This window comes from Canis aureus, chromosome 15 (genome assembly GCF_053574225.1).
Source record: "Canis aureus isolate CA01 chromosome 15, VMU_Caureus_v.1.0, whole genome shotgun sequence".
Classification (NCBI taxonomy): domain Eukaryota; kingdom Metazoa; phylum Chordata; class Mammalia; order Carnivora; family Canidae; genus Canis; species Canis aureus.
The window spans coordinates 57,794,339-57,817,229 of record NC_135625.1 but is presented as its reverse complement, the minus strand read 5'-3'; the positions used below and the strand labels follow the sequence as shown (position 1 = coordinate 57,817,229).

General features: G+C 64.5%; 1 protein-coding gene and 1 long non-coding RNA gene across 2 annotated transcripts in view; both read right to left on the bottom strand.

Moving 5' to 3' along the window:
- Positions 1–22,891, bottom strand: part of LOC144284187 (uncharacterized) — a 159,134-nt gene that overhangs the window by 112,751 nt on the left and 23,492 nt on the right. The window lies entirely within an intron of this gene.
- LOC144284911 (uncharacterized) lies at positions 3,468–22,702 on the bottom strand. Its single transcript, XR_013353313.1, has 4 exons — positions 21,619–22,702; positions 21,078–21,205; positions 17,502–17,578; positions 3,468–3,927 (listed from the first exon to the last, which is right to left on the bottom strand). It is a non-coding gene; the product is annotated as an uncharacterized LOC144284911 (long non-coding RNA).

Genomic DNA, 22,891 nt, shown 5'->3' with positions numbered 1-22,891 from the left:
TCATAATAAATACAAGAAAAAATCAAAGAAACTGAAAACGGGAAAAAAAACCCCAAAATCAATGAAACAAAAATGTGATCCTTTAAATACAGCAAATAAAATACGCAAACCTCTAGCAAAATGAGTGAGTGAGAGAGACTGATATGACATAATTAACAAAATCAGGAAGGAAACGTTATCATTACAGACCCTGCAGAAACCGAAAAGATAAAGGGAACAGTAGTAACACTTCACACATGAATTTGACCATTTCAAAGATACGGACAAGCTTCTCAACAAAGCACAAGCCACTACAACTCACGCAGTAAGATATAAATACTGTGAATAAAACATCTGAATAGTTCTGCAACCTATTAAGTAAACTGAATTCTTAATTGTAAAATTCATATACCAATAAAAAATAAAGAAATAAAAAAATAAAATTCATATAGAAGAAATCTCCAGATCCTGATGATTTTACTAGATATGCCTGCCAAGCACTGAAGAAAATTTAACACCAATTCTACCTAAAATTTTCCAGAAAATATCAGCCTTAGCAAGACTTTTCTAGATATGTCTCCTCATGTGAGTGAAGCAAAGCAAAAATAAATTATTGGGGCTGTACCAAATAAAAAGCTTTTACGCGGCAAAGGAAATAATTAACAAAATGAAAAAGAAATGAAACCTACTGAATGGGAGAAGGTATCTGCAAATGGTAGATTCAATAAGCGGTTAGTATCCAAGATATATAAAGAACCCAGACAACTCCACTTCGGAAACCCAAATTATGCAATTAAAAAACGGGCAGAAAATCTGAATATGCATTTCTCTAAAAAAGACATCCAGATGGCCAACAGGTGCATGAAAAGATGCTCAACGTCATTAATCACCTGGGGAATGCGAATCAAAACCACAATGAGATACCACCTTACCCCAAGGGAACACCCCCCAACTCCTGATATAAAGTCAATATTATCTGATACCAAAACTGGATCAAGACAAAAAGTAAACTTTGTCAGGGAGATCCCCGGGTGGCCCAGCGGTTTAGCGCCTGCCTTCGGCCCAGGGCGTGACCCTGGAGACCCGGGATCGAGTCCCCCGTCGGGCTCCCTGCATGGAGCCTGCTTCTCCCTCTGCCTGGGTCTCTGCCTCTTTCTCTCTCTCATGACTAAATAAATAAGATTTAAGAAAAAAAAAAGAAAAAGAAGACTTTGTCAGCTCTGCTTCCACGGTGTCCAGGCAATCATGGGGATGACAACACACGGGGTAGCGGCAGCCCCTGCAGAGCCCCACACGTGGCACATGGATGCACCAAGGCGTCCAGACAAAACCCGCTCCCCGCTCAGCGCCAGGAAGGGCCTGGGGGTGACCGCCCAGGAGCACAGCGCCGGGAGCCGGGGCCACTCCCCACGCGTGTGCGACCTGCACGTCGGCGACTCTGGAGAGTCACCCTGCGCCCACATCCCCGGGACAAGCGGGAGCGGGAATGGCGCCTTCCCCGGACGCCCACACGGCTCAGGGGTGACCACGGGCCCGGAGACGACGGTCACTGCTAAGTCAACATTTGGGTGGCCACGGGCTTTCCGAGCCCTCTATTTGCTTCTCGAACCAGTTTCGATCCTGGAAACTGTGCGGGAACTGGTGCATCTCGGAGTTTTCAAATCTCCTGCTAGTGACGAATCCTGAGTGTTTCCCTTGTGTCTGCTTTTAGCACGGCTCTATCTGCCGCCGAGCCTTCCGTCCCTAACACCCGCTCTATGCCCATTCTTTCTTCTTGATCAGCTGCTCTAAGGCTTTCCCGTTTCGAAGACCTAAGCTTGGACGTCTTTGTTCTGGAAGCGAAAGACCCTCCAAGTCCCTTTGGAGTATCTGACCCCCGGGCCCGCAAGCCCTCGCCGTGTGCCAAGCCTACTCCCGTGTGACAGACCCGACCCCCAGGCCCCAACAGAGAAGACATGGCAGGTCAAAGTCCGGACTCGCCCGCTCTGGGCCAGCCAGAGATGCATGGACGTGACCCTCACCCTCCTGTTCCAAAAGCACCGTGTGAACCACCAAGAGAAATGACGGAAATGTCTGAAATATGGAACTATTGAGTTTTAACACCAGGAGAAGCAAGGCGAGAGAAACACACGTGGGGACACGGGGACCACCCCGGAGGAGACACCGGCCTCTCCACGGTGAGCGGCCCTTTGGCACCCACGGGGCCAGAGCGTGGGCCAGGAGGGGTCAAACACATACGCCACAAAGAAATACGAAGGGCAACCGTGTGGAGAGGCCGTCCCGCGTCAGTGAGGGCCAGGAGGCGCAGCACGGCCCGCCAGGGAGTGGAGGATGGACAAAGAAGACCAGACTCCTCTCCGGGACGCACGCCGGGCCCCCGACCACCAGGCCCGCCTCAGCCGGCCCCCCATGGACTGGCGGGCCCCGGGACCCCACTCAGAGGCCACTGCTACCGGAGCCACGCGCGATCCCGGATAACTTCGAAGGAGAACGTGGAACATGGCGTAACCGGGAGACCCCCCCGGAGCCGGGGCGAGGCGCGAAGTCGCACCTGCTCTCCCGACAACACAGCTGAGGCCTGCTCCCAGGCGATGAACCAGGATGAACTCCTCCTCGGGAGGAGTCACGTTTTCAAAACACGGCGTCTAAACGTCGGGGCCGAGAACACGAAGTCCCGCGCGCACGCCGGGGAGGAAGGCACAGTGGCCTCAAGCTACATTCAAAGCACCGGTGGATCCGTCCGTGGGAAAATGCAGAAAATCTAAATATCCGGACCCAGAGTGACAACACGGTAACAGCAGTCACCGGGCTGACGGGTCAGGGTGACATCTGCCGTCTTGCAGAGTTGCTGCGCCCACACGCCGGCCCTGAGCCTCCCGGTGTCTGGGCTCCCCCCTCTGTGGGATGAGCCCTTGCTGGCGGAGCTGACACGAGCACGCAGAGTGGCCCCGTGACGGCAGGAGTGCGTGTGACCGCTCGGCCCTGGGGCCGGGGCCGGGGGTGCGGTTAGAGCGCAGGCCTGGGAGTCTGCATGCATGTGCGGTCCACGCCGCGGCCACCACTGCAGCATCGCTCGCGGCCGACCCCAAGCTCGGGGGCCCAACAGGCCCAGAGCCTCACGTGGTCGTCGGGAAAGGCAGCCACGGGAAGAGAAGAGATGAAGACAGACACACGCCGAGCACGGAAAGAAAGACATCCGAAAGGAAACGCAGAGGAGATGGAAGACAGGAGGAAGAGCAAAGGGAAACTCAGAAGAGGAAGACGCAGCGGCGGCCCCCAAACGTCGCTTCTTCAAGGATGTCGGGGAGGCATCCAAGGGGGGTCCCCGCACTGCGCGTGCAAGCGTCTCAAAAACGGCCAAGAGACCCTCAGTTGGCGGGGCTGATGTCGCAGGAGACGCTCAGGGACCAGCCCCGGGGACTCCGGATCGTACGCACGTGTGTGCCTGCATGCACACACACACTCAGCCACACACTCGTCTGCACACATGCGCACACTCACACTCACATCCACACACGCATCCACACGCATCCACACATGTGCAGTTACGCACACATCCACGCATATATGCACACACCCGACGTTTGCATGCATATGTTCACGTACCCCCACATACATGTACGCACATGCACACTCACGTACAGACACTGGCATGCACAGAGTCCACACGAATGCAAATCCACACGCGTAGACACACACAGGCATGGACACTTGCACACATGCTCCACATAGACACATACACGTGTGTACTGACACACATGCACACGTTTCCGCACATGTGGCCCACACACACGCATACCACGCATGTGCACGTACGTATACACGCAGACGTGGATCTCCCACAGACAAGTCCATCCAGATACGCACACACAATCTAAGCACACGTACATCATCTGCTTCTAAACCACAACCTACCTTCACCGTAAACACTAGGTATCGTTACAGAACCTATAAATAAACACACGCGTGTGCATGTTTTAGAAAGACGGCCCGTACCCCACGCCCTGCGTCTGCCATTGAGTGGGCTCTCACGTACAGAGCAATCCCACCCGCCACCCCACAGAAACAAGGCTCAGCACCGACGCTGCGGGGAAGCCTCGCCTGGGGCTCCCAGCCCACCCGGCACCCCTGACGGGGATGAGCCCGGGGACTCCAGGCAGTGCGCAACGGTCCGGCTCGCCGTCTGGGTGGGGGTGGGTGGTCCCGCGGCCCCAGCACGCTGTGGCAGGGGCCGGGCAGGGGGCCCCCCAGGTTCACAGCCGAGCTGCTGGCCAGGGTTACCGTGACGACCACTGTCATGGGGACACCCTCGGGTCCACGGAGCTTTAGCCTCTGGCCGGCGGGTCAGGGCCCACCACACCTGCGCCAGGGCCGGTCAGGACCTGCCTCACCACCCCCCCACCACCCCGGCTCCAAGGGAGTGGATTCCAGCTGGATCCCACCCAACCTCCCCCCCACAGGTGAAACCCCCGCCCTCCGTGCCGGCCTTGGAGCAGCTCAGCCCCTGCAGGGCAACAAACCCATGGGGTGAGCTCTGCAGCTCGCCCTGCCCTCTCCCAGCCCTACAGTGTCACCTGGCCACACCGTCTGACCAATGGGGAGACTGACGCTGGGGCCACAGAAGGTGGCAGGTCCTCCCCCTCCAAGTCTACGGAGTCCCCACTGCTGCTGCCCTGTCTCCTCTTCCTGAGGCCCCTGAGCACCTCCACCCCGAGCTCCGTGCTCCCCGCTGGGTGCTCCCGGCCCTGCACCCTGGGCCCACACTCCGCTGTCTGCACCCCCCACCCGGCCCCATGCCCCCAGCTGTGCTCCCCACCCCGTGTCCCCCGCTGGCCCCGTGCCCCTGCAGGTGAGAGCCCCCCGCGCCCACCTGCTTCTCGTTCTCGTCCTCCAGCCTCAGCCGGTCTTCAGTGTAGCTGCGGGCCTGCAGGAAGGCTTTGCTTTGGGAGCGCTCGGCCAGGACCCTCACGAAGACCCCGTACGTGTTCACGCTGAGGAAAAGCAGGGTGTTGGCTCCGAGCTGGAAGGGAGAGAGCACAGGGCACCTGACGCGGGGGGCGCGAGCTCGGCGGGGCTCCTCAGCCTCCACACCCAGCCCGTGTCCCCACCGCACTGCCCAGGTGGCCCTTGGGTGCCGGCGAAGCTGCTTCCCGGACCAGGAGCCGGGGCGGCAGGTGCACCCTTCGTCCCGAGTGGGCCGCCTCATGCGGTGGCAGCACAGCACGCAGGGAGCTCTCTGACCCCGGAGCCAGGCTCACCTGCTGCGCTCTCCTCCCGGCACCTGGACGGCGCCTCCTACACACCACGTAGCCAGAAAACCGCTGTCCCGTGAGGGTCCCCGGGAGCCGCCCGAGTCCCCGTGTGACCCGCTCCCCGCCCTGTGACCGGCCCGGCCATGTTGCTGCGACCCTGGTCGTCTCCAGTCCCGGGAGCCCACCGCTGCGCCCTCGCTGGAGCGTTCCTAGCCTGAAGCAGGCTCACGGCACCGGGGAGGTGCTTCTGTGGGGCCTGCAGCAACCTCCCACCAGGCCCGGGGGCAGCAGGGGCGGCGCAGCCGTCGGGGGCCCGTGCCGCGTCCTGGGGTGTCCGCTCAGGCCACCTGCTCAGCCGGGGCTCAGCTCGTGCCAGTTGTTACTGAAGCCACGAGTCGGGGGCGGTGGGCAGCGCGGGTGCGAGAGGCCGCGGACGGGGTTCTGCAGGGTCAAGGTGCTCCTTCACGTGCCCCGGGCGACGTCGTGGGCGCCTTTCCACCCCCCCACACGCTGACAGGTCCCCGCGCGGAGCACACGTCTTTCCCAGGCCGACACACGACCCGTCTGGCCTCCCCACGTCCCCACCCAGCCACGACCACGCGTTTGGCAGCAAGGGGACCGGCGAGCCACGCGCCCCCCCAGCCCAGCGCCCCACAGCCCCCACGCGGGCACCCCGCTCAGAGGCACAGAGTGGGAGGTCGGGACCCCATGCGCTGCCCTGCCCTGGGCCAGAGGCGGGACACGGGCCAGCAGGAGGCCGTCGGGCCAGGGGAGAAGCGGACAGCAGAGCGGCGGGGCCCGGTTACCGCCCTACACGCACCTCATCACTCCTTCCTTCCCTCCTGCCTCGACGATCCACCAGGGAAACTGAGGCCCCCTGGCCGGTCAGCCCCGTGAGCGCTGGTGAAGCTGCCTGCGTGCAGGAGGAATCCGTGTCCAGTGGGCCGGCGGGGGTGCTCCTCTGCCTGGCGCTCTGCATGTACCCGGCCCGGGGCCTCCCCGCACCCCCACCTGCCAGCCGGTGCTCCCCTCCCTCCTGGCATTGCCCACGCCCTGTGGTCAGGCACAGCCCTCCCCAGCTGGCAGCAGGGCACCCTCAGCGTCGGCCACCAAACCAGCCACCGGTGATGGGGGCGATGCCTGGAGGTCACCTGCTGGACAGGTGTGACCGGGGGTGGGGGGAGTTTCCATGGGGAACTGCGGGGGGTGGGAGACACCCCACCTGGGGCTGGGGCAGGGCCTATCGGGGTCCAGATGAGCACTCCAAGACCCACAGGTTGACAGGGCCACAGGGCAGGGGGGCAGGAGCCACAGGGCCGGCCAGTGAGGGCCCGGCGTAATCTGCTGCCTCTCTCGTCCGGCCTCTGGGTCCCCGACAGGAGGCCGGCCTGTGGAGGAGGGCGCCCCGAAACCCTGCTCGCTCGTGCCAGCGCCCTCCCCCCGAGAGGAAACCCAGCCCTCGCGGCCGCCCCATCCCGCTGCCCACTCGGGCCCCCGGCGCTGCCCTCCTCGTTGCTCCACAGCCACGTCAGAGCAGCCATGCCCACTGCTGCCCCACCTGGCACCTGGCGCAGGGAGTCCCAGGGAGTGAGACCCCTGCCCTGGCCGCTTTCGGGCCACTGCCCCAGTCACCACCTGCAGAGCGGTAGCATCTGGCTGCACAATTACACAGGTTCCCGGCAGGTGACTGGTCCTCGCTGCCCCTGCCGTCATTGCCACCGACGGACACAGCAGCGCTCAGGACGTGCGGCCCCGGGCTGAAGGGACTGCTGCACACTCTGCAGCCCTGAGCTTCTGGCCCCGAAGACCTGCCCCATGCCCCCGGCCTCCTGTACCTGCCCCACACCCCGGCCTCCTGCACCTGCCCCACACCCCCGGCCTCCTGTACCTGCCCCACACCCCGGTCTCCTGTACCTGCCCCACGCCCCCGGCCTCCTGTACCTGCCCCACAGTCCCAGCCTCCTGTACCTGCCCCACGCCCCCGGCCTCCTGTACCTGCCCCACGCCCCCGGCCTCCTGTACCTGCCCCACGCCCCCGGCCTCCTGTACCTGCCCCACGCCCGCGGCCTCAGCACACAGGCTCCTCAGGACTGCCCTGCCCTCCGCTTTCCCAAGCCCACACTGCTCTGGACACAGGGCCCTGTCAGGGCCTCGAGGCTACAGGTGTCCCGCCCTGGAAGCCCCACTCCATGTTCTCTCCTCCTCCCGCCTACCCCCTTCCCGCCGCTCTCCTACTCTGGGAGAAACACGCAGTCCACGTGACGGGCCCTGCTCGGTCCACTCCAGGGCTCGGGGTGCTCCTCGTGCGGCAGGAGAGTCCTGCACTCGCCCCTCCTCCCTCGGGGCCCGCACCTGCCACCCAGGCCACAGGACCCCCTCTGCCCTCCAGCTGGGACCCGCGGGCTCCGCTGCATCCCCCTCGGCAGCTGACACACCGACCTGCGGTTCTTCCTCTCGTCTGAGGACAACACGCTTCTCCGGGCCCCTGCTGTCCCAGCCCGCTCTGCGCCGTCCGCAGGCAACACCCCGGGAAAGGCCCCCGCCTCCTCGGCTCCCCCAGCCCACCCACCCTCGCGGCGGCCCAGGCTCTGCCCAGGTCAGGTCCCAGCACCCAGCACCCCGCCCCTTGGGCCCGTGCCCATTTCTGGGGCCTCTCCACCGACAGCACCACCCCACCCGCGTCCCCCGTGCCTCTGCACTCCACCTGGGACCCCAGACCCGGGCCAAGGAGCCACACCTCCAGCCTGGCCCCGCCCCAGCCCGCTGCGCCCCTCCTGCCCCGCTCGGGACAGACCCCCGAAGGACCCCCGACCCCTCCCGCTGCTCCCCCCAGCAGACCCCTGAGCCTGGGATGAGCCACTCCCAAAACGGGCACCCTGGTGTTTGCTGAATGAATAAGGAAGGGCACGTGGGTGGCAAGGGTTAGATGTGCGCCACCGCCTGCTCCTTGCTGTCCCGGATGAGACCCCACGAGACGTTTCCCAGTCCTCACATCTGCGGTCAGGTGGGTGGGTGGGCAGGGACCCCAGCTGTCCCATGACCCACAGGACATACAGACGCAAGGCCTGGAGGCAGCCTGACGTCTGAAGTGACGAGCTTCTGGAGCATGCTAAGCCTGGGGGAAGGCCGGGGGGCACCACGGGGGTATGGGGACACGGCCTGCGCAGACGTGCATATGCGGACAAGATCTCTGAGCCCCGGGAACGGCACTGGGGGAGGGGACAGGCCTGCGTCCCTCCCAGGCACTGTCTCCTGCAGGACTGCAAAGCCAAGGAGCCTCTGTGTCCACCCGCACCCCAACCCTGCCTACGTGGGCCGCAAGGACAATCCCAGAAGACCTCTAGGCCTGTGCCCGCTGGTCAGGGTCTGCCGGCGGCCCGAGGCCTCTCCTGGCTCCTGAAAGCACCAGCACCCCATGGCCCTTCCTCACTGGCGGGGGTCGGGCAGGGTCGGCGTGGAACTATCCCCAGTGCTCTTCCTGACACTCCTGATCCCCCGTGTCACAGGTGGGAGAAAATATGGTCCCTGTGCTCAGCCCACACCCCACGCGGGGCTCCCCGCAACCCCGCCTGGCCTCCCTTACAAACGTGAGACGGAGCTCGGGCTGAGGAGCGTGGGCCGGCTCTCACAGCCGGTGCGTGAGCAGACTTGGGCCTGTGTGGTCTGGGCCCAGACCCCTCACTGCGCTCTCCCGCTGGGCTCTGCTTCCAGTGAATCCTCTGGACGATCACTGGTCGCGAAGTCAGAGGCCCGGGTTCAAATCCAGCTCTGCCCACTGCCAAGGGACCCCATGCAAATGGGACCACCACCCTCACCTGCAGGGTGCTGACGTGGGTAACACCCCGCCGTCCCCCTCTCCCTGCCACTTCTCAGTGAGTGAAGAAACCAAGGAACTGCTCCACCACAAACACCATCTCCTTCCATAAACGGGGTGTCACCAGCCGGAATCAAATCTGTAGGCATACACCCCCCATTCAAAACATCCCTGCATCCATCCACCCACTCACCCAGCCATGGACTCATCCAGCCAGGGTCTTAGCTACTCGCCCACCCACCCATCCACCCACTCACCCATCCCCCACTCACCCATCCATCCACCCACCCATGCATCCACTCGCCCATCCATCCACTTCCCCATCCAATCCATCCATCCACGCATACATACATCATCTACCCACTCACCTATCCATATCATCCATCTATGCCCTCCCACCCATCCATCCCCATGCACCCAACCATCAACCCACCGACCCATCCATCCGCACCCACGCATCCACCCATGCACCTATCTATCCGCCATCCATCCTTGCATCCGTCCATCCACTCAAGCACAACAGCAGCAAGGCTTTGGATCTGTGTCCACTCCAGGATGGGCTGGCAGGGCCTCCTCGCCTCAGACGGGCCAGGTGGCTCCAGGAGTCCCGGGAACCTCAAAGGACAACAAGGGTGACGACTGAACATCGACGTCAAAGCACTTCTGGAGGGGACGACGCATGCGAGAGCTCCGGCTCGGAGGCACACGGGGCCCACCCCAGTCCACACGGCGCAGCCACGCACATCCGCTACAGAGAAGACCCGTCCGTCAGATAGAAGCTGAGGCCACAGTCAGGGGATGATCTGTCCAAGGCGAAGCTGAATTACGCAGAGTGGGAGCAGCGCAGAGCTCACCGCCCGCCCCGCGTGGGCACCACACCGACACCTGTGCGAAGCGTCCGGGGCCTGTGTGAAGCGGTAACGGACGTGGCTCAGGGGGAAGCCGCCCCTGGCCGGGGAGGCAGCGCCACTGTGAAGGACCAGACTGAAAGCCGTGAGCCAGGGCACCTGCCTGCTGCAGGAAAAGCAGCCACAGCGCTGCCGCGTCTTCTGCCCTCGCACCTGACCGCAGAGGACCCGAAGCGTGCTCTTGCGCTGCCTCGGCTTCCAGGAAGCCCCATTCCTGCTCCCGGCAGCTCCACTGAGCGCTTGGCTCATCAGCGGGGCACGCAGGCTGGAGGTGCAAGGGCCACACGCAAGGCCAGAGCGGCGGGGAAAACCGCCCAGGGCGCCTCCTGCATGGCCGCGAGGCGCGGGAATGGGTTGAAGCAGACCCCTGCCCCGTGGACCTGGGCAGATGCCAGTGGGACAGGCATGGGGCGGGGGTGGGTGGGGGGTCACCTGGAGACGAGGATGTGTGGCTGGGCAGGCGCACGGCCCTCTGCCCCCGGGTGAGCAGCCAATCCCCGCCCCACAGCGGGCCCCAGGTCCTCACGCTGCCCTGGGGCTCCCGGACAGGGGCCTGGCGCCTTCCCCTTGCTGCTGCAGCTCGGGCTCCCTGCCCCCGGGGTCACGCCCCGTCTGACGCACACCTACTCCAGAAGCCACGGGCTGCACCACGCACAGAGTGACGCCGGCCTGCCAACCACAGGCATCACCTTGAACCTCACAACCACTGACAAGTTTTGAGACGGAGAACTCAACCACAGAACACGCTTTCAAAGCCAGAAGCCAGGGTTCGAGGCACGGCAGGAGGGCGGGCCGCCCCCAGGAGGCCGGGCAGGGGCAGCAGAGCCAGCACCCTGCCAGCCCGGAGCGGCGGGAGTGTCTGCAGACCCACTGGGGACACGGCGACCCGGGGATGCAGGGGCCAGGCGCCACCGCGTCCAGATTGCGCGGAGCCTGAGGCACAGCCTGCCACCCCACGGCCCACACCTAGCGGCAGGATGCGGCTGTACAGAGGCTGGCACACAGCCCGAGCGCCCGCACCAGGCCCCGCACAGCCACCTCCGGATCCAGGCACAGCCACTTGGGGTCCCACGGCTCCAGGGTGGCCAGGCTCATTGCCAGTGGGGGGCTGGCCTTGGCCTCACCCTCCCCTCATCCTCTGTCCAGGACAAGAGTAGAGGCTAGGAGGAGGGGGACCAGGCCCGAAGGTGAGGGGTACCCGGCGGTGGAAGAGGGACCGCCCAGAAGTGGGAGCAGGTGCTCTCGGGACAAGGGGACTGGGGATAAGGACCCAGCAGCAGGTTCTGGGGCGTCAGGAAGTGCAGAGGGCGCGGGACTCCGCAAATGTAAGCCGGGTGTCCAGGCTCCTGAGCTTTAGTGAGGGGTCTACACGGCAGCAGAGGCCCTGGCCGTGGGCTGGGCACGAGGTCTGGAGACGCTCAGCGTGGGTGGAGGGAGCTGGGGCCGGCACCCAGGGGAGGGGGGTGGGCTGCAGCTGCCGTGAGCTTCCCAGAGATGAAGGTGACCACAGGCTGCAGGGTCAGGGGTGGGAGAGGGGGAGGCGTCACTGGCCGAGGACCCTCGCTGGGCCCCTTCCCAAGAGGCCCGGCCCCTGTGCCCACGGGGACAGGGACGGGCTGTTCGCACACGGGGAGAGGCGGCAAGGGCCGAGGTCACCAGGTGGGCTCTCAGGACAGGTGAGTGAGACGCCATCCGGATTGAAGGGCCGTGTCCGAGGGGAAGAGCCCAGCCCGGGGAGCCCCAGGCTGCTTCAGAAGGGGCCCCGGGTGCCGCCACGGACGACAGGGGCCACGCACATGACCAGCCCAGCCTCCCCGGGGGCCGCACTCGGGCTTTACAGTGGGGCGGGGACCCGGGAAGGAAGCTCCCAGATGGCCGCGTGCATTCTCAGAGGGGCCCCTCGGAAGGGGAAATGGAACACAGAAAATAACCCCAACTGAGAAGGAGCACCTCAAAGCTTTGCCGGCCGCTGCCCCCGCCCCGTGGCCACTCCCCCCACACCGTCTGGTCACCGCGCCCCACGTCCGTGGACTCCAGGAGGGCATCCCCGTCCCTCGGAGGCCGGGGCCGGCCCACGCCTCCAGGCTGACCTCTCCCCTGTCCCATCTCCCCATCGGGGCCCCGGGTGCGCACACACGTGCTCGTGCCCCCGCCAGGCCTGCAGCGTGCCGCTGTCCCTCGGGACGGCGCCTCCCACAGCGGCCTCAGCCTCAAGGGTGTCCCCCTGACCACTGGGCAGCCTCCTGACCCCAAGCCCGAAGCACCCCAAGATCCCCCTGTTCAGCACTCAAACCTCTGCGCGGAACGCCCGGGTGCCATCCAGCCGCCCCCGTGCCGCCCAGCACAGGGCACCGGCCTCCGCATCGGCAGCTCGGCCACCGCCGAAGAGGGGGAGCCCTGCCCACACACGAGAACCCCCACCTCACCGGGCGCACCCCCTGCGCCAAATCAACGCCCCGCCCGGGCCTCGCCAAGTCCCGTGTTTCTGGTCGGGGACCCCTGACGGCGCCCGCACTGGGACCACCCAGTCCTGCCTGCGGGTGCGGGGTGCTCCCCGCGGGGTGCTGCCTTTCCCACGTTGCTCACGGACGCGTTTCCTAACGCGACCGCTTGCCACCCTCTCTGTGGTGGAATTAAGAAAAGCGTTCTGGGACGAGCATCCCCTGAAGGAGGAAAAGCGGAGAGGACAGGGACAGGTGTCGGGGCTGCCTCTGGCCCCAAGAAAGCGCCCTGCTGGCCGCGCTCCGGCGAGCTTCCGTAGCAAAAGCAAAACAATAAAGGGTTTCTTAACTACAGATTCAGGACGGGGTGGGGCGGGGGCCTGTGAGCTTCTGCTGTCGGGTTTCCCACACGTGACGCTGAGGACCCCGGCCGTGGCCACCACCGTGAGCAGCCCGTGCCCAGGGGCCCGGCGAGCCACCGCGCCGTTTCCTGTGCACCCTGGTGGCTCTGCCGGGGCGGCTCCTGGCGTGAGGGCCTCCCTGCCCCGCTGCAGCTCCCGGGCCTCCACGCGTGTCCCCGCCGGGCCGTGGAATCGCAGCCGCCGACCGCAGCCCTGGGACGTCTCCAGGCCTCCGCGTACCTTCGGGCCGGTGCCAGCGAAGGCAGCCACAGAGGCGCTCTCCAGCCCCTGCCGGCAGCGCCCAGAGGCAGCGAGTCCCCGCAGCCCCCCGCGGCGCAGTCAGCCAGAGGGACGCCCCGGAGGTCAGCAACACCTGCTTCCAAGTAAGGATCCGGACCTTCTGACGTGCACGGCCCGGACGCACGGTTCCCGGAGCCCCCTCGAGCAAGCGTGCGGTGCAGATGTGCGAGGCAGCCCCCGAAGAGCCCATGGTCACGCAGACACAGGGCCCTAGGGAGACTGCTGGGGGGCGGCCCCCCGAGGCCATGGGCGCCAGAGGGCCGGGGCAGGACGCAGGCCTGGCTGCCGGCCACGCTCTCCTCTCCCGGGCGTCGGGCCTCACGTCCGCACACTGGGGCACACGGTGCCAACCAAGAGGCTGGTCCGTGCCTCGGAGGTGGCCTCGCTCCTGGAGGCCGGGGTCCGCGTCACCTGAGGAGACGCCCGCTTGGCCCCGCAGAAGCACCACCGGTGCCACTGCACGCCCAGGAGCGCACGCCCACGCACACCTGCTCTGCCGCACGACGCCAGGAGGAGGAGGGCTCCCGACCCTTCCTGTGACCCCGCCACGCCCCGGGTGAACGGCCCCTGTCCTCAGATCCCCCGCCTGGATGGACACCCTGTGCCTGTGTGCAGGGGATCCTCTCACAGACGTCCTGTCCTCCCACCCCACAGGTCCTTCCATGGGCGCCCCATTCCCCCTCTGCCCCAGGATCCCTCCATGGGTGCCCCATCCACGCTCCACCCCCATGTCCCTCCACCCCTGGGTCCCTCCATGGGTGCCCCATCACCCTTCCACCCCTGGGTCTCTCCATGGGCACCCCACCCCCCTCCACCCCCAGGTCCCTCCATGGGTGCCCCATCCCCCCTCCACTCCTAGGTCCCTCCATGGGCACCCCAGCCCCCTCCACCCCCAGGTCCCTCCATGGGTGCCCCGTCCCCCCTCACTCCTGAGTCCCTCCATGGGCACCCCATCGCCCCTCCACCCCCAGGTCCCTCCATGGGTGCCCCGTCCCTCCTCCACTCCTGGGTCCCTCCATGGGTACCCCATCCCCCCTCCAACCCTAAATCCCTCAATGGGCGCCCTGTCCCCCCAGCCCCCGGGTCCCTCCATGGGTGCCCCGTCTCCCCGCCCCCGGTTCCCTCCATGGGCATCCCGTCCCCCCTCCACCCCCGGGTCCCTCCATGGGCGCCCTGTCCCCTCCACCCCCAGGTCCCTCCATGGGCACCCCGTCTCCCCCGTCCCCGGTTCCCTCCATGGGCGCCCCATGCCCCCTCCACCCCCAGGTCCCTCCATGGGCACCCTGTCCCCCCCGCCCCCGGGTCCCTCCAAGGGCACTCTGTGCCCTTGTCTCCTTCCCTGGGATCTCCTCCCTGGGGATCCCTGAGCAGCTCGATCAGGACGCTGGGCCTGAGCAGCCACACTGCCCACACAGTCACCGTCACCGTGGGCCGCTCCAACCTGGTCAGGCTCCCCGTCCAGCCCTGCTCCCCACCAAGGGAAGCGCCCCTAACTGCAGACCTAGACCCAGGACAGCCATACTGCGGTCCCTCCACCCAAGCTCTCGGGCCACAGACACTGCAACAAGCCGTGTTTCTGGGCCGTCTCTGAGGCCTCTCGGGGTCACGAATGTGGAGGGCCCGGGTCCCATATCCTTCAGGTAAGAACGCGGCGTCATCAACACGGGAACGATGTGTGGGGTGCGCAGGACGTGCCTGTGTGTGTATGTGGGGGGGTGTGAAGGTGGACAAGTGTGAGGACGTGCGCGTGAAGCGTGAGGGCGTTGATGTGTCTGTAGGTGCATCTGTGGGAGGCGTCAGTGCATGTGTGCAGGCGTGTACACGGACCACCCGGGGGGGCGCACGTGCCCAGCCCTACTAAGCGGGTCCTTCCTGCCCGCCTGTCCAGCCCCGTGGTGTGAACCGAGGCACCTGGAGCCAGGCAACGTGGGGTCTTTCCCTCTTGCCCCGACCCGAGCCCCCTGCCTGGCGGGCAAGTGGACCACCTAAGCCCTGAGGCCACGGACACAGGCCTCCTTGTGGCTGCCACCGCGGGGCACCCCGGCCGCACTGCAGGAGGGGGAGAGCGGCGACAGCACAGCCGGAGGACACAGTCTACACAGTCTGGCCACCACCAGCCAACGGGGCATCTCTTGTATCACTCGACCAAGCCCAGACACGGGGGCACTGAGTCAGAGAAAGCTGGCGGGTCACAGGCCCCGAGCAGTAACAAGACGCGGCTCTCACCTGGCCGAGCGCTGGCCCCACACCTAGGGCACAAGAAGCTAGCTGCTCGCGCTCCTACAAAGCCCCGGAGCCACCCCAGAAGAAACTGAGGCACGGGATAAGTACCCACAGCCAGGAGCTCCAGCACCCCTGCACACCGGCCCGCCACGCCGTCTGAGTCGGGAAACGGGATGAGGACGTTAAGGGCTGAATCTGCAGGGACACAGCACGGAGTGTCTGTCCCCCTGGGAGATGAGCCCTGGCCCTGGGGACCTGGGAGAGGGGACAGGAGACGGGCATCGCCCAAGAACAATCGCCTCTGGGCAGGCGGCTGGGCAGCTCCCACAGCAGTTGGGGGCAGTGGCAAGCAGACACGTCCTCAAGGATGTCGCTCTGGTCTGAGCCAGGCACAGCACCCACGTCCACTCGTGTGATCCCTGCTCCCAGATGTGACCTCCCCTCCTTCAAGAGGCCAAAGTGTGTCCCCTCCGGTTCCTCTAGACCGCAGCTGCTTTCTACTAAACCCGAAAGATGCCACATCCCGGGCAGGCACTTTCCCAAGGAGGACGGGACCCCCGGCCTGGCAGTGGACATGAGGGGATGCGTGTCCCCTGCATGCAGTGGCTCCGCCCGTGCCAGGCTCCCAGGGCCCGGGTGGTTTTTCACTTATTCCTGGTGATCCCGGGGAAGACAAAGGACGTGACAGCTGGCGCCACTATTGCCACGTGTGCCTTGGACCCGAGTGTGGCTTCAAGGGGCAGCGGTCCTCAGGCGCTGTGTCCCGGATACCGGGAGGTACGGGGCAGGGGCGGTCAGGGGAGTCGGTCTTGCCCTGAGCATCATCCCAGAGCACAGGTAGAGCACGGAGGCAGCTCGGACACAGCTCCAGCATCCGTTGGTTGACGTAGAACCTGTGGCCACGGTCCTCTCAGAAAGGACAGTGCGTGGTCCTCCCGGGAATCGACTGGGCTGGGGGCCACCCCTGAAAGCCTGCTCTGTCCCCAGGCCAGGCCGGGGAAGCAAACTGGAAAGTGTCAGAGTTCAGGAACGAGGCCGAGGCTGGTAGAGACGGTGAGCGGGGACCGACGGTCCTCTCCAGGGCTCCTGGGGACGGCGGGAGGCAGAGCCTTCTGGAAGACGCCCGGGGGAGACCTCAGTGACAGATCGCTAAGGAGAAGAGTCTGGGGAAACGGGGCCTTTGCTCCCTCTCCCCGACCCCTACCGTTCGGGACACAGGGCTCTGGCCTTCCTGGTTGGGTCCCGTGATGACCCGATGAGCCCAGAGGCACGCGTGTCCACACCAACGCTGGCCGGCCTCAGCCCTCAGCGACCCCTGGGCCACGCGCGTGACGGGCGGGGACCCATATGCTTCAATCAGGGGCTCCAGTCCGAGGCCCCGAAGCCAGGGCCACCAGGGGCAACCTAGGAGACCCACAGTGCTGCATCCTGAAGACACAGCGGTGACCAAGTCCCACCCTGCCCACCAGGAGCCACAGCCCAGCGGGGGAAAGACAGGGACACAGGCGCAAAGCGTGCCACTGGAGGGGACAGGCAGTCAGTGAGCGCGAGAGCCTCGCACGCTGGAGGCAGTGCTGGTGTGGCCCCTGAACAGAGCGGGGTCCCCTGGCTGAATGGGGACGAGGATGAGATTGTGTACGGGTTCCACTCTGATCCACTTAATCCCCGGCGCTGGGTCCCCGGGTCCCGTGTCACTATAAATAGCGAGTCTCAAGGCTTGGGCAGGGCCGGAGGGGCTTGGGCAGGGCCGGAGGCGAGGCCCGCCTCTCAGGTGGCCTCTAGTCCCCGTGGGGCTGCTCCCCAGGAGAGCGAGTACTAAGGCGGGTTTGGTGACCTACGAGGAACCTGAGCATCCCTAGTGGCCAAGCTAAGCCACGCGGACGCATTTCCGGAAAACCACAAAATACCAAAACCGGAACAGGAAGACACAGAAAACCCGAACAGGCCAATAAAGAAGAGACCGTACCTATTTCTACTCAAGCGCTTCCGAAAGATAGACAAGAGATGGAATGCTTCCAAACTCGTTCTTGGAGGCCAGCCTCACCTTATGTCCAAAAGCAGACAAAGACTCCACCCCACCCAAAAGGAGAATTATACTGCGATGTCCCGATGAACACGGATGCAAACGTCCTCAACGAGATACGAGCCAACAGTATCCAACGGTACATTGAGAAGTTACTCACCGTGACCAGGTGGCATTTATCCCTGGGACGCAAGGCCGGTTCAACACTCGGCAAGCACTCCGTGTGACTGATCAGATCTGCAAGAGAAAAAACAAGAACCAGATGATCCTCTCAAGACACGCACAGAAAGCATTTGACAAAATCCATTCCCGATCCAAACGCTTCAGAGTATAGAGATAGAGGGAAAGTCCCTCAGCATCTTCAAAGCCATCTTCGACAAGCCCCTGCCAAATTAGCATTCCCAATGGGGAAACACCGGGAGCCTTTCCCCGAAGACCAGGCACGAGACGGGGATGTCCACTCTCACCGCTGCTATTCTCAACATAGTATGAGACGTCACGGCCTCAGCAATCAGGCAACGAGAAGAAATAAAAGGCATTCAAACCCACAAAGGAAAATCAAACTCTCCCTCTTCGCCGATGACATGATACCGTACCGAGAAAACCCAAAAGACTCCACCCCAAGATTGCTGGAACTCCTACAGCAAGTTCGGCACTGTGGCGGGATACAAACTCAGGGCCCAGAAACCAGTGGCCTTTCTGTACGTGAACAATGAGTCCGAGGAAAGGGACATCGAGGAAGGGGTCAATCCCATTTATACAACCGCAGCACCCCAAAAAAAGTGTGAGCTACCTAGAAAGAAACCTAACCAAAGGGGTAAAGGATCTCTACCCGAAACACTGCAGCACAGGTCTGAAAGACACTGAGGAAGACACAAAGAAATGGAAAAAGGTTCCATGCTCCTGGGTTGGAAGAATTAATATCGGGGAAAATGTCAACGTGGCCCAGGGCAATTTACACAACTAGGGCAAAATCTGTCAGAAATACCACAGACTCTCTTCAGAGAGCTGGAACAAATCATCTGAAGACTTGTGTGGAATCAGAAAAGACCCCAAACAGCCACGGGAATAGTAGCCAAGAAACCCACTGCGGGGTGGGGGGGGGGCAGCACAATGCCCGATTTCAGGGTGTGCCACAAAGCTGTGACCATCAGGACGGTGTGGTACTGGCACAAAAACGGACACATGGATCAATGGAACAGGGGAGAGCATCCAGAAGTGGACCCTCAACTCTACGGGCAACTAAGATTCGGCCAGGCAGGAAAGACCATACACGGGGGGAAAAAAGAGTCTCTTCGATAAAGGCTGCTGGGAACACTGGACAGCCACATGCAGAGGAATGAAACTGGACCATTCCTCTCACACCAAACACAAGGATAAACTCAAAACGCATGAAGGATGTAAACGTGAGACAAGATTCCACCAACACGCTCCGGGAGAACACAGGCAACAACAGCCTTCTTGAACTGGGCCACAGCAACTTCTTCAAATCACATCAGCCACGAAGGCCAGAGAAACAAGAGCGAAATGGACCGCTGGGACTTCATCAAGATGAGCCGTTTCCGCACAGCAAAAGAAAAACACAACAAAACTCAAAGACACCCTCCTGACTGGGAGAAGAGACGTGCAAAGGACCCGTAGGATAAAGGGCCAGCATCCAAGATCGCTGAAGAACCTCTGCAACTCCACAGCAAAGAGACCAACCGTCCAATCCAGGAGTGGCCCCCCAGGAGCCCGTCCCTGCGTGAGGCCCACCGTGCGGCGGATGCACACAGGCGGCGCCCTGCGCTGGGGCCCTCGGAGAAGGGAAGAGGGGCTCATCGTGGGCAGGAGGCCGGCTCCGAGCTGTGGCTCTGGGGCCCTCGCCCCCGTCCAAGCCGGGACGGCGCCCAGCACACGCTCCCAGTCTGTGGAGACAGAGACTGGGCCCTGGAATCCCAGGAGGCCACGGAAGCTTCTGGGGATCTGGAGCCGACGCAGACGGCAGCCCCTAGAGGCCAGGGAAGATGCCCACTGGCCCCGGGGTGGGCGGCCTCCGAGGCCAAGGCCGGTCTCAGGGCCGACAGGGTCGGGGAGCCTGGAGCTCAGCCTCAGCGGACAGGAGACACAGCCAAGGGGCCCCCACCGCCCCGAGGGAACGGAGCAGGGGGCAGACAGGAGGCGGATCCACCTCTCCACACCGCACAGCAGCAGCCACGCCCGAGGGGAGGTGCAGAACTCCGGGTTGGGGCAGCCAGGAGACGGTCACAGAAATCCCTCCGAGGCCGCCCAAGTGCGGCGAAGGTGGGGCGCACCAGGGCAGGCCCAGAGCCCGCTGAGCAGCCAGGCGTCCCAAGCACGCCTCTGGGCGCCTCTCCACCCAAGGAGACCTGGGGGCGGCGGGGCACCAGGTCCCCCCAGGAGGCCCCAGCAGGGGCGGCCGGCATCACCACCCTCAGGGACATCAACGGCACGAGCCGTCGGCGGCAGCCTGGCCAGGCCCCGCTGGGGACGCACCCGTGACCGGCTGACGGGGGAGTGGACACCTGCCTCCCCGCACCTCCCCCTGCACAACCTCACTTTGGTCCAGGAGGTCCCAGAACGACACACGACGTGACCCAGGCCGTGCTCCACACTGATGTGGCCGCGACGTGAGAGCTGTTGGGCGTGAGCCCCACGCGACGTCACACAAGACAGCACGGGCTGTGACACGAGGGGTGACGCGCGACGGGGCGGACGTCACATGCTGACAAAGGACGCAATGCGAACCGCAGGCGTATTCGTGGCACGTGGTGCCCGGCGCTCTGATGGCTGGGACGTGGCCGGGGACACGAGCGGACGCCGTCGCGAGGGGGAGCCTCCGAACCATCCCGGAGACGCACCTGTGCTTCCTGCCCGGCCCTGCCCGCCTGCCCCAGTGCAGCTCCCCCTCGAGGGCAGAGGCTCCAGTGTCTGGATGCACGCTGGCCTCACCGGGGTCTCTCCCGGCCCAACCCTGGTGTGGGCGCAGAACTGCCACCACTGGCAAAGGGACCCACTGCCCTCAGGGCCCCCACCCCTGTCCCCGAGGGCACTGCCTGCCTCCTGGACGCCCCACCTCCACACCCGTCCACACTTCGGAGCCTCCTCGTTTGCATCTCTCTCTCCCCTTTCTTGTTCCCCAGACGACGCTGCTGCTGCCTCTTCTCAGCTCCGAGTGTGGATGCTGACAGCGGTCCCTGGGAATTAAGCCCGTCCTGCGGGGCTGCACCCACCCCTCTGAGCTGCTGAGACGTGGGCACGGGGGTGCTCCAGCCACCGGCGCGGCCTCCCGGCCCCACGCCGTCCCTACCCCGACCGAGGGTCCCTAACTCTTCATCCCGCTGCCTGACGGGACGAGACAGGCTGGCTGAGAAGCGGACACGGCCGGCCCGCGGTGTCCAGGCGACGCGCACCTGTTCCCTCCAAGGCCCCTCGGCACGGGGCACCTGGACGCCAAGGCGCGCAAGGCCGAGCACGTGCAGTTCCTTCAGCGGAACCCGGCTGACTCCCTGGATGCCCGGCCTGGCTACGCGACAAAGCGTATTTCCTCCCGCCCCACTAACGCCATCCCGACAATGCCCGGGACGGCCAGGGATGAAAAAATGCCGTCCCAGCCAAATGCAGAGGAGGGGGTCCCAGAGGCACACGCGCCTCACCATGCGGCCTGGCTCTCGGCAGAGTGGACGGGACAACGCGGGGGCGGACGCCACGGGGACGGTCGCCGCGGGGCGCTCACGTGATGGTATCGATCATGTCCAGGCCCATCTCCACGCAGCAGTGGGCATGGTCGGTCTTGGGCTGGGTGAGGCCGGACACGCAGTAATAACAGTCGCCGAGGATCTTGATGCGGCGACAGTGGTTCTCCTGGAGGGGGAGGGGGGGCGACAGGACAAATCCCAGGTTAGTGACCCGCCCGGGGCCTGGACACCTGCACTTTCACCACCAGGTGCCAGAGACCACAGAGCGTGCAGCACGACAGGCAGGGGACCCCCTAGGAGGCCAGGACAGCCTCAGGAAGGTGAGCGGCCCCCAGGGCTGTGGTTAGGGTCACCCTGGGGCACCCACCCGGCCCTACACCTGCACTCAGGCCGGTTCCCACGCAGGGGCCCACCCTGCCCGCCCCGCGGCCCAGCTGGCACACCCACACAGCCCCAGCCTGGAGCCAGCTCTCTCTTCCAGCTTCCCTCCTGACCACCCCCTCAGACCGTCACCTGCTGGCCCCTGTGCATCGTGCCACACACCCCCGACACCGGCCCCCGAAGGGCACGTGCGCACACCTGAGTCCTCGTGGCTGGCCTCCACGGGATGTGTGGGCGGCTGTCTGTGAAGAGTCACCCGCCGGGACCCGAGCCGCAAGGGGCGCACCAGGTCTGCGCCCTGACCTCGCCACCCAGGGTCATCTCAGAACTGCCACTCTGGCACTTTGCAACAGGAAGAGTGTCAGCGCCCACCTCGCCGTCGCCCGGGGGCAGACTCACTAGCACCTGTCACACGCTGACCCGCTGCTCTCGCCTGTGATCATCCTCGGACGCTTCCGTAAAGCTCCCCTCTGCGTCCCTAAAATAGCAGACGGCCTCACAAGACTCCTTCCCGCCAGTGGCTCAGGTCCACGGGTGTGTCCACGAGATACGAGGGAGACGCTCTCCAAAACGCATTCACGCGTTCTCCCAGAGGGGACAGCAAGCCCGCTACACGTTAACGGAAGTCGCAAACTTCACGAAAAACGATGACCTTTTCCAGAATGAACACAAGCAGTGAGAAGCGTGGCTGTGTTCACACGGGGAGTGTCGCGGGCGCCCTGGGCCCACGGGCGTCTGCAGCCCCTCTGAGAGCACATCCCCCGGCTTCTGCTCATGCTGCCCTCCGTCTGCCCAGAAGGACCGACCCCTCCGGCTGTTCTCCGGGGCTACACGTTGACCTGAGAATTCACCGTGAGAGCCCTCAGCTCCCGCCTCCTGCAGCCCCACCCACGTCCCACGTCGGAGGACAGGGCGCCCGCCCGGCCCTTGGGCTCCCCCGTGGACTGCAAGCTGGCCGCAGGGACGTCCGGTTCTGACCACTCAGCATCCGGGGGACCGTGGCAGCCACCTGTTAGGACCCCGCCGGCCTCCCTGCCTGCGGAAAGGAGCTCCCGGGTGTCCCACGCGAAGGTCGGGCCGCTGGCGGCCTGTCCTCTGCTGGTGTTGGGGAGCCGGAGCCAGATGGCCGGAGGCAGACGCCCCCCCGGGGGAGCCGAGGGCCGGGCCCCGGGAGTCTGCCGGCCCGCGTTCCTCAGCCACGCTCGCCAGGCCTCCAGCCAGCAGGCAGCCCTGGGCTCTCTCCGGGCTCTTCCGGAGCGCTCGCCCCGCCGTCCCCATCGACCCCAGTGGGCAGGCAGGCCAGGACGCCCAGGCAGGCCAAGGACAGGGAGCCCTCTCCCAACGTCCCCTGTCCCCAGGCCTGGGGCCCGCGGATGGCACCAGGGGCCACCGCCAAGCCTCGCCCGTGTCCTGGGCGTCAGGACGTCCTCCCTGTGATCAGACCGGGGCTGCAGGGTTTCAGGATAAGGAC